Source organism: Pteronotus mesoamericanus, unplaced genomic scaffold (genome assembly GCF_021234165.1).
Source record: "Pteronotus mesoamericanus isolate MK-2021 breed Mesoamerican mustached bat unplaced genomic scaffold, CSHL_Meso_final contig_98, whole genome shotgun sequence".
NCBI classification, from domain to species: domain Eukaryota; kingdom Metazoa; phylum Chordata; class Mammalia; order Chiroptera; family Mormoopidae; genus Pteronotus; species Pteronotus mesoamericanus.
The window spans coordinates 4,235,853-4,248,519 of NW_026555295.1; positions in this window are offsets into that span (position 1 = coordinate 4,235,853).

The following is a 12,667-nucleotide window of genomic DNA, read 5'->3' on the forward strand; positions in this document are numbered from 1 at the left end:
TATTTTTAAATTTTTGTTTATTACTTAGAGCTGGAGTGATAAGAAAGGTAGAGAAATAATTCACATTCCCAGGTGACATCTTTCTAGCCCAACAAAACAAATAGGAGACCAGTTTTCCCAGTCTCTGGACTAACTGGCCTTTCAGTGGGCAAGAGAACACGGGAGTGAAACACTTGGTAGCTCGCCATCCAAGAAAGCTGTTATCAGAAGATCTAGTGCATAGTTTTGCATTCTCAGAGAGGAGTAATATTTATATCGTTTTGTTTCCTTTAGTGGAATTTTCCTTATACAGATAATACAGCATCTTTTTCCACAGTAGGCTTTTTCAGAAATAAAATATTAAAGTGAATAATAAAAACCTACCAATTCCTGAAGAATCATGTCAGTCTCAGAGAACTGTCTTTTTCAGTTGTACCATTCTGGTTTTGTCAAAAACAACATTGGCTAACAACTCCAGGAACACTTTTGGGTCACCATTAGCAACACTTCTTTCCCGCCAAGCTTGACCACAGCAGGTTGCAGTCCCACTCTCAACGTGCCTTAGAGAAAGAAGGCCAACACCCAACTGCCACATATTTATGGTGTGAAAAATGGCATTTTTAAGGACCTTTGAAAATGTTAAAAAATGAACATGGTTTTGCTATTATTTTTCACAGCAGGAACTTACACTTATAAATACTTCTAATCAATTTGAGAACTGCTCATAGAGCTAGCAGGATAAAAGGTTCACATGAACATTCTTCAGTTATTGTTACAACTGACTTTCCATATCAAATCTTTGCCACTGTAAATACGTGTCTTCCCACGCACTTTTGTTTTAAATTCCCAAGAGGTCCTGTTGCCATCCTATGGCTAAGAGCTCACACGTTTGTAACTAGGATAGAGAGTTGTTCATCTTCTTCAGAACAAGTTTTTTGCTATGTTGTGTGGTGTAGATGATTTTTTTGATTGGTATTGAAAGCCAAGAAATATGTTTTAAAGCAATTTGTTCTTAGAACATTTTGTCCACCTCATCACAGCAATGTTTATTAATGCTACATAGCAATACTTAAAAAGATAATTTATATTCTATTAGTATCTTTATTTTTTTAACCCTCTATTACCAATGTAGGTCAAACATTTGGCACTTAAAATGTTTAGCACTTAAAATTTCAGATAGAATAGTGATAACATGACTTAAACAGGGACATTCTTTTGAAAAGAACTGAAAGAAAAAAAGAAAACTTTAAAGTTTCAGCAACACTTCATAGACATGAAATTGATCCCCAACCCAAACAACTCTATGCTCCATTATCATAGAGTAAATTTCAGAGCTATTTAGGTAGAGCATAAAGTTCAGAGAGTCATATGACCAAAACCTCCAAGAGCAAGTAAATGCATCAGGGGTCAAAGGCCACAGAGCTGAGAGAAACATCTGGATTCCATCTTTTGAACTTTTAATGGAAACACTGATCACTTGGCACACATCTGGGGGTTTTGACAAGAAGAAAGGGTATTTTTTAATGGGGTTTTTTTTTTTTTGCCTTATTTAACTATTCTTTACTTGTGTTAGCTATGAATCTCTTCACATACTGTTAGTTTAATATTTGAGATATCTTAGACTATTACTCAAATTATGTTATTTGATTATCTCTTTAATGAGGTAGGGTTTTGCTTTTTTTAGTTTCTTTCTTTAAAGGTTTTATTAAAAAGGAATAGTCCAGAAAAAAGTCAGGGGACCCGTTTATCTATGCAGACTGCACTTTCCCTGGGGAAACTGTTCTTATCACTCAGCAGGGAGAACCATTTTTAAAAATCACCAAAATGTAACCAAGGAGGAGGCCCATAGCATTTGCCCAAGCTGGCTCACTGCCGATACCCCAAATTAACTCCCCGAGACATCTGCATATGAAAAGCATCCTGCAAAGCCTTGAAGGGCTTTTACAGCAAATGACCTGGCTGTTACCACATTTGCTGCCTGAAAAATGTGTCTCAAGCTCAAATAAAAATAATTCAAATCTTTTGCTGGAGTCTAGGATGGTTTAGCTTCCGATCTACTGCTTGTTGGGACACGAAGAGCAGGTCACTTAAATTCTTTGGACCTTAGTTTTCTCATTTGTACAGTGACGGTCCTAGGCCATTTGTTTTAGACTAGTTTGTTTTCAGCAATGATATTTTATATGTGTTTATCATTGTCCTGGATGGAGCACTAAAAATAAATTTTAAAAAGCTTGACTGTTTCAACTGCACTTTTCAACTTCCGCAGCATTCTCACAGGTCTTATTTCTCTTGAACTTGTGAGGCATGTGTCGCAATTATTATCCTCCCCATTTCAAAATGAGACCACCAAGGCTCACAGAAGTCAGGTGATACCTTAGCAGCCAGAAAGGCAGTCCATTTCCTCCCAGCACAGAGATCTTTCCTGTGAAAGGCAGTCCATTTCCTCCCAGCACAGAGATCTTTCCTGTGTATCCAGAGATTCTCAATCCTTGTGATTAAATCCATGAAAATGAGATTCCTCTATCAACAAGATCCATGCCATAGAAAAGCAGATCAATGGCATGGATGGTGAAACAGGTGTGTACTTCCAAAGTTCAGAGCAAAGGGGCCAGTTTCTATGCCTCAGGAAAAAACTAGACAAACCCACACGATTTATGATCAAGCTGTAATACACATTTCTAAATGGAAAAAGGGCCAGGTTTTCAGATAAAAAAGGCTGACCATGTACCAGTTAAAATTAATGAAGAGACAAATATCTAAACATAATGTGAATTGTTTTCTTTAATTTTTAAAGTAAAGAAAGAATCCTATATATATACAGGTATTAAAATAAAAAGAGTTTAAAACAAAAAGGGTAAGAGTTCTGGTTTGGTATCAGAAATGTAGCTCTGCCACTGTCCTCGCTGTGAGAGAACATCAAGTTCTTCAACCTTGCCAAGACTCAGTTTCCTCATCTATAAAATGAGAATAATAAAAGCAATTAACCTAAAGATTTGTCGACAAGGTTAGATGATAGTATCTTTATATAGAAATATATGTAAATGGAGTTCTTAATAAATAATAAACACTATTGTTATTACTACTATCACAAAGCAAAAAAATTATATTGAGCTCTAACTTCTCCACAAGAACACTGATTTTTAGGAGACAAAAGGCTAAGTGATTCAGTATTCCCATCATAGCCATGTTATTTTTCAGCTATGGGAGTATTCAAAAGCATAACATTGGTATACCTTTCCTCAGAAAACTAAATTGTAAAGTGTACCAAACAACAGAAATGTGAATTAAAGAACTTAAAAATGGTTGAGTAGTACTGTACAAGGACTTGTATGAAATATCAGAACTATTTAAATATACATTAAGCCTACTTTGTGTATGTAGCACATGTATTCACCAAAATTAATTTAAATGTTATATTTTTTGAGATATAATATAGATAATTAAGGAAATTATTTGATAATAATAAGATAGATCTAAGTCCAGATTATCTTAACAAATATTGAAATATGAAAAGGTATTAAAAGAATTAAGATCCTAGTGAATCCCTTACTTTAATAAATGGAAGACTACAGATACTGGGTTTTTTTCATAAACTTATAGTTTTGAAAATAATTTAAATAAAAAACTTAAGGATAACTACTAGTAAAATGAAAAACACAAGGTTATAAGCATGCTAGAAAAAAATTAAAATTTTGCAAAATACAGATCAAAGAGCAAAAACACAAAGATCAAGTATGTCAAGGCAATAAATGTAAATTCATATCTCTTAAATTTAAAATTCTTAAAATGGCTCAAAAGACAAAATTAACTTTATGTTGAACACATAAAAAATGCAAAAAACCAAAATTATTCAGATGAGTTGTAGATAAAATTACTGAGAAAAGCTGTAGATAAAATGATGGGCCTAACTATATCAGAAAAAGAACATCAAAATGGGGAAAAAAATGTATATACTGCAACATCTGGAAAGATTCATCAGACATGAAAAATATGATTTATGACTTTAAAACACAATGAATTAACACATTAAAAAGTACAGAAAATAAATAAAAGAATTAAAAGATAAGCAGGGGATATTCTTCCTAAACCAAGGAAAACATGAATATACATGATAAAATAAAAAATATATATGATATAAAGGCAGATATAAGAAATCTCTAAGTGTTACTATTTAAAAAGAAAAATTATACATGGGACAAAAAAATTAAAGGTGGTAAAAGTAACTGATTTTTAAATATTTCTGAAAAAAGGATCGATGTCTCCCTATCATTTTTGACAAATAAAAAGATGGGGTTAAATCAGATTTTAAATATGTAAAATTAAAATTTTGTGTATACCACTAATAGCATAAAAGTAATGTATAGATTCTAAACCTCTATAAATTCTTTTTAAATGAAAGTGTAAAATACATGAAAAAGAATAGAAGGGAACATTAGAAAATAACATAAATAAGACTAAATCATTGATATAATTACTACCACTATTACTGCTTCTACTACATGACTGCCGAAGACTGCAACTATTACAGTCATTAACATATAATGGCTAATATTTATTATTTATCATGTTCCAGGGTATTGTCAAAAGTCATAACACTGCTTATGCATGTTGAGAAATTCACTCAAAAATCACACAGCAAGTAAATTTTAAAGTCAGAATTTGAAAACCAGCACTGTGACCCCAGAGCTTAGTCTTAACACAGGAAACCTGTCTAAAATAAATGATTATAAAATGTGTTAAATAAGGGGTGTGTTAAGATATGCAAGCCAAATGTAAACTGAAAGAATGCAGATGTGGAAATGTCAAAATAAAGTTGAATTCAAGGAAAACCATCTTAAAGGACACACAACTTTACATTGATAGAAGCTACGATCCGTAATAAAAATTAAATTTGCAACACATTAAAAGTTGAAATTTCAATAACAGCATTTATATGCATACATTAATAACTGAAATACAAGTTAAACCACACCAAGTCAGAATTAACATTGAAATTTAATATACTTTTTCAATTTTTCATAAAACAAATATTCAAAATAAAAGAATAAAAATATTCATTACTTGTTTTTATATCTTTGAATTTAACTTTTAGACATCAAGTGTCAACAGTACATTTATTAAAAAAATGATCATGTATTAGGTCACATAGGCAATCTTACTGAATTTCCTTAATGTAATAATTATACATGATTTGTTTCTAATATTGTGCAATAAAACCAGAATTAAATCACAAAATATAATTTGAGATGCATACTGACTCTCATAGGTAGAAGTAGATCTAAAGCTTCTGATAGTTTGGAAGAGTTAAGACATCTCCAAAGGAATTCATTTATTCCCAACACAGGATTTTCCTCTTTGGTGATATTTAAAGAGCTCCAGAAAATTCTGTTAACAAACCTGGCTCTGAAAAACCCAGAAGGCATTTCCTAACAATGCAAATTCCTAGGCTTCCTTATCATAATGATAGCATAGGAGGCTCCTGAATTTTCATTCTTTCACGGATGCACAGAATTTATAGCTACACATAGAATAATTCCATCTAAGAAAATGCAGGCACTAGGTGAGTGACTCCTACACATTATGCGAATGAGAAAATACCCAGGTCAAAATGTGAAGGAAACACTGAGACACCTGGGACCATAAACTTCACTGCGGGCACAACCTCACACACTTGAAAAGGAGCCTTCAGCTCCTAGCTTCTCTCTGAAGAGTGGAGGATCTCGACGGCACACCTAGTCCCCCAGATTTAAAGCTCCCTCTGGAGGACAGCCCCCATAAACACCTAGCTCTGAAATCCAATGGGGCTTTTGCTCACAAGTCTCACAGCACTATAACAAACAAAAAACCACAGCTTTCCACCCAGGGCTCAGAGCAGAGGGGGCAGGGAAAGAAGCTAACCCCTTAACCTTTCCTATGGGTTTGAAGACCTGAAACAGTGGTCAAGTTTTCTTGAGGTGAAAAGCCTCAGTTCCATCCAAACTAGAGTCTTCCCTGTGGAAAGCTGAAAGATTGGCTTGAGACTAGGCTGGTTTAAATTCAGACCCTCAAACAGACAGAAATGTAGTTTATGGGCAAAAGGGAACCAAAAGAGTATATGCATTAGATGCCTGTGAGCTTGTTACAGAACCCTGTCAATGCTGTTCTGGAATAGCTGTGGAGTTTGATTGCCCGCTACCAAGAAATGCGACTCCCAATTCAAAAGTTTGGTGAAAAAGGAAAACAGTTGTTTATATAAAGGCTATACCAAATTAGAATAGTGGCAGATTTCTGCCATTATGCCCCTCTCCCTTTAAAAACACCCCAAAACACATAGTCCTGCCTCCCTTTGCCAAACCAAGCCAGTTTCAGAATATGCCAGTCAGAGGTACCATCTTTCCAAAAGCAGAAGTCTGCAGATCAGCATTCCTGGTTCAAGTTCACCTCCAAGCATCTCTCACAAATCTAGATGGCTAGGCAGGTTCCATGCAGCTCCATCAGCTCTACCACCATCTTCTCCAGGCAGATTCCAATCTGGGTGGCTGGGCAGCTGCCCCGCCACCACACCACAGCTCGGGCAACTCACTGGACTTCTTTCAGACCTCCTCTCTCTTACTCTAGACCATGTGGCTTCTCCCTTCTCTTTCAGCCCACTCTCATTTAAATTCTTGGCCCAGAACTTTATGTGTGACCTTATATCCAGTTCTTCCTGTGGTATGTTAGTGTCTGCCCTTCTATCCAGTTCTTCAGTCTTTTACCTACTATTGTCCGCCATCTTTAGTCAGGGCAAAAGTTCCCAGCGATACAAGGACATCCAGGGTGGACATCTGCCCCCTGCCTCTCATGCAGGTGCTATATCCTGGCTATGTCACAAGTCCCTGAATGTTCTCAGTCACATACACAATTCACCCTCTGTGGCAGCCCTCTTCCCTTCAGGAAGGCATAACTATTAACTTGCCATTGTTAATGCAACATATTTTAAATGCCATATCTATCATCCACTGCTCCTTTCCCCCAATCAAGGACTGTGGAGGTTATGCTCTGCACCCCATTACAATCCCCACTTCTAGACCTCTGGACCCTTTGCAATCTTACAAAGGACAATGGGTGAAGGTCTTGTAATATTCTGGAGCTACTTCCTGCTGGCATTGGTTGTAGCCCTACTTACCCTTGGGCCCAGAGATTCCTAACAGAGTGAGGGTGTGGAGTGGAGGGTGGCCTCCATGCACAGGGAAGGGTCTTGCATAGTCCAGATCAGCTGTCTGTCCCTGGAGAGCTGCATGCTCAATATCCAAGGCTGGCACTACTGAGCAAGTTGGCATCCTTGTCATATTCTGGAGGCAACAAATTTGGCATTAGGATTAGGAGGCACAATTAAAACCATAACCATTAAATGACAAAAGTGGGGACCAATTCTACAATGTCCCACATTAGGAAAAGAGTTGCTTCTCCGGAGGAAGGTGTGCAAGGTGTGTCACACCTGTCCAAAACCCTTTTGCCCACTATATTTAGCTTGAGTGGAGGGGAATATTCCAGGACCCCTCCCCTCTTTTTAACACATTTGGGCCCTTTCTGTCCAAGCCATTAGGACAGAAAAGAAAACCAGTTTTAAAGTGAAGCACAAGACTGACCTATACTTCACCAATGGTTCAGCCAAACCGTTGCATCTCAGGAGGTAGCGATGCAGATGGGCTTCTTAAGAGAAGTCTATATTGTGTAAACCATCACTCAAAGCAGGTAATGAGGCCATAGGCTTACTCCCTATGAAAACAGAAGGAAAAACACACATGTAATTCATACAACAACCCACAAACCAGTCTCTGCATCTGCAAGACTGTCTTTTGGGAAGACATCCAGTTGCAATGGGAACTAGCTCCAGTTTGGGAAGTAGCTCCAGTTTGCTAGAATTACATCAAACAATAATAATTTGATAGATCCTTCTTTCCTGTAAATTGAGCATCTTTGATGATATCACAAACCCAGTTTCAACTTCCAAATGAAAACTAGCTTTGAAGACAGTTAGCTGCACAAGTCTAATGTCCACCACTGAGCATTGTGATTTTCTTTGAATCACGATTTTTCTCCATAAGATCACCCTCATTGTCATTAAAGGGACTGCATTAAGTCCTGTTTTAATTTTGCCTGTTCATTTGCATAAACACAACAAGAGCAATAATTGATCACATATGATTTTTAAGCCTGCTTTGCTGGAACTCACATAAGGAACATTTAGATTGATTCTTCAGTCCACCTTTCAGGTCACAGAAGCTAAGCCACACACCTGTCATCCAGCTTTATCTGTAGCACCTGCCTCTCTCAAGTCCTTGAGGTTTCCATTGTGCCTTTAGGTTTCTCCTTGCCATCTTTCAGGAAAGCAAATTTTGTTCCTTCCCTGGAAAGACTACCACACAACCAACCAAGGTATGAGGCTTTTTCTTGTGGGCTTTCACTAGCTTCAAAAGTCAGTCTGAATTCCTCAAGGCTTTCTGGTAACAACCAGAGTCCTGGTGTGCCTCGTTCAGGCATGACATTCTAGTCAAAGTCTTGGTTAATCAAACCACCATTGGCAACTAGTCTTATTGGTTTTATGCAAAGAAATCTTATGTCATCACTCACTCCTTCAAATGCCTAATTCAGGAGGGATTCTAGAGATAGGGAGAAAAATGCAAAGCATGAAGGAAAATCCTTCTAATATTCACTAAAACTGCATCTTCATGCCTTATACTTTCCCTTGTTCACTTTTCCACTTGGTGTGAAGTTTTAACTCTTCCTGGGAAGCCTCAGTTTCATTCTAGAACAGAAGCAAAGCAAAAGACAGAGTTCCAAAAGAAATGAGGGGATTAGAGCTAGCTTTAGAATCTGGTCTCGTTTCCTACCCATTCCACTAACTGGTCAAACAGGTGAGCTTTCCTAGGTCCCAAATGGCCCAAAGCCTCAGTGGTAGAGCACTCTCTCATCTACCGGCTACTCCACTGGTCTCCTGGCAGGGATATGACTTCTTACCCCCAGATGGTATCCTGAGCAGCGTTCCATGGCACCACACTTCAATGGTAGATGCACTCTCTCACTTGCACTTTAGGGTATTCCTAAACCAGAGATTTGGAGTGGTCTCCCATAAACTATTTCAAAAGGTCTCAATTTAAGCCCACTTCTGGGTTCCACCATAATTTGGAGAAAGGCAATGGGGAGTGCCTGGTCCCATTTCAAATCTGTTCCTGGCATTTTTTTCCCAGGTTATTCTTTATCGTGTTACTCATTTTCTCAGTCTTTCTTGTAGATTGAGGTCTCCAAGATGCATCCAATTTCCAACCTTCTGGGGGATGTCCAAAGTGAATGATGGTCTATTGTCACTTTGCTATGAGGAAGTCCAAGTCTAAGAATTATTTCTTTAAGTAACAGTTTCACCACCTCTGTTGCTTTCTCAGTTCTAGTGGGATACACCTCTACCCATCCAGTAAAAGTGTCCACAAAGACTAACACAAATTTGAAATTCCCCATGGTTTTAAGCATCTGTGAGAAGTCCACCTGCCAGTCCACAAATGGACACAGTCATTTATACTGTACTTCCTTTTCTTTTGGGGCATGCTCTGTCTTAGGATTGTTCTTGGAACATATTTGACAGGTTTGGGTGATCCTCTGAACAGTCCTTTGTAACCAAGGGCCTTTCAAATGTAGCTTAATGAAACCCATTAAGGCATGCCTTCCATAATGTGTCCCTTCATGTGGGTATTTGAGGATGGGATACACTAGAGCCTCAGGGAGTAAGATTATACCATGGGCATTGACTTTCCAAATAGAATTGGGATCAGTGTTAGTCAAATTCCATTCACCGACCTGTTCCTCATCCCATTCAGTGTAAGGAGGTTTAAACTTTGACAAGTCCAAATGGGGGATAAAAGCCCCTGGGGATGATGGTTCTCTGGCTGCCTGTCTTGCTGCTTTACCGGCAGTTTTGTTACTGCATGTGGACCTGTTGTGGGGGTTGGGGGGAGGCACCCAGATACTATTACTGAAACAACACCTCTCCTTCCTCGGGGTCCCTCTGTTCTAGGTTCTTTGCCCACTTCCCTTAGAAATTATGGCTCTCAATGGTAGAGTTTGGTGAAAAGGAAAGGAACTATATATTCAAAAGTTATACAGGTTTTAATTAATGGATAATGTCACTGTTAACATCTCAAAACCCATTTAAAACACCCACCAACACACACAGTCCTACCTTTCCTCCACTTTGTCCAGTCAGGCCAGTCAGGGGTACCGTCCTTCAGAAGAAAAAGAACTGAAGCCCAAAGGTCGGCTGGACAGGCCTCTGCCAGTTCCCAGCACCTTCTGCTGTGTCGCTACCATCTCCAGTTCTTAATCCAAAACCACATGTCACCTAATCACAGCCCACCAGCAAGAGTGCCATTTCCCCTTTCCTTCCCGCATGATCCTCACTGTGCTCCTCACCGTGGCATGGAGCAAACCTTCTCCGAGCTCTCATGCACACATGCTGTAACTGGGGGAGCTGCTCTGCATTTCTGTTGCATTTTCCTTTCCTGCTTCCTACACTACATGCATAGTCAAGGGAGCCAGCCCCCAGTCCGCTCCCAAAACCACATGGTCAAAAGCCTCTAGTTGTGGCTGCCATGCCTGGATTTAAATCCTGGTACAAATCTTCCCTCATAATCTCATTTGCAGGCACTGTAACCAGAGGAGCTGCCTCCCAGTTACATCCTAGGTTAAAGTTATGCAAACCTTCTTGGTTAGCCTTGTTGATATGCAAAATAACCATCTTTGCATATGAGCTATGAAGCCACCCTGCTGTTATTGACATGCAAAGTGACTCTCAAAGGCCCTGCTCAATGTCTCCCATCCCCCATGGCGGCCCACACTGTTGGGGTTGGGGGGTGGAGGAGAATATACTATATTTTTCTTGTACACTCCGAGTTCTGAACCCCATTACAGATCCCCCTTTGCGGGGCCCTAGCTGTGCCCAGTTACAGTTTGGTTTCCCTGACTTGTCTAGAGGCCATCTCCCCGGTATCTTGGGCTATGCATTATGGCAACCTGGTCTGGTAGATTCACTGCCTCTAGCAATTGTAAAATCTCCTGTGCATGTTTAACATCTTTGTTCCCTAAGCTTAAGAGTCCTCTCTCTCCATATTGCTCCATGTGTGGACTACCATGAAGGCATATTTGAAGCCTGTTTATATGTTAACCTTCTTTCCCTGGGACAGTATTAAGGTTCTTATGAGGACTATTAGTTCAACCTTTTGTGCTGCCTAGTGCAAGGGCTTGGATTTCTATTACTTTGCCTATGGTAACTACCACACACCCAGCTTGTCACTGGCCGCTGTCCATGAAGCGGCTCCCATCTGTATACAGCTCCCAGTCCAGTGCTGCCAAAGGCTGGTCCAGCAGATCTGGCCTGCTAGAATAAACTTGGTCAGTAAGTTCCAAGCAATCATGCTGGAGGTCTGAGTCTCTCTCCATATCTGGGAGTAAGGTGGCCAGATTTGGGGCCACCATTGTCTGCAAGGTAACATTTGTGTTGTCCAGCAGAATAGCCTGGTATTTCTCCATATGACCTGCTATCAACCAATACCCTCCTCTTCGTTCCAGTAGAGTCAGAACCTGGTGTGGTACCAATACTGTAGTGGGCTGTTCCAAAGTAAATTCTTAGCTTCCTATAAGTTGTCACAGGTAGCTGTTACTGCTCAGATTCATGGTGTCCATCCCTTTGTTGTGTCACATCACAACTTCTTTGAGAGATATGCAATGGGTCAGGGCCTGTTTCCCAGAGTCTGGGTTAGTATCTCCAGTCCAATCCCCTGCTTTTCACTAACATACAATTTGAAAGTCTTCTGTAAATTGGGCAATCTTGGTACAGGAACCAAAACTTTTTTTTCCTTCAAGATATCAAATGCTACCTGACAATTCCCTGTTCATTCAAAGGGTTCAGAGTCCGGTTCTTTCAAGGAATTGCACAGTGGTTTTGCTGTAAATCCAAAGCTTGGAATTCAAATTTGGCAGAACCCTATAATAATTCCTAAGAACCCATGAAGCCACCTTTGGTTCTCTGGAATTTTTAATGTAGCAATGGCTTTCTATCTGCCATTAAGCTCATGCCTAGTACCCTGTTTCAGCTGAAATCCCAGATGCCTCTTCCTGTCTGCAAATCTGGACTTTTTGAGGTGACACCTTATATCCCCTTTTTGCCAAATGCTTTAGGACTCTGGTGGTGGTGTACAAACAGTCCTCATAGTTGCTGCTGGTTATCAATATGTCATCTACATATTGCAAAAGAACTCCTGATTTCAATTGAACATTCCTTAAGTCTTTTGCTGGTACTTTCCTGAATAGTCAGGGTATTCTTAAATCCTTGTGGCAGCACAGTCCAGCAGTATTGGAGCATGGCTTTAGTTTCTGGGCTCTGCATTCACAGGCAAACAGAAGCTGAGCTTATTCATCTACTGGAATGCAGAAAAAGGCATCCTTCAAGTCTAGGACTGACAACCACTTGCTACCCACAAGCACCATGGTCAGAAAAGTGTAGGAGTTGGGCACTGTAGGGTGAATGCCCTGAACAATGTCATTTATTGCCCTAAGCTCCTGTACAAACTGATATTCATCAGAGCGAGCCTTTTTGACTGGCAAAATGGGAGTGTTGTGGTGTGACTGGCATGGCCGAATTAGTTAAAGATTCTAAGAATTTCTGCAGCACTGGCTGAAT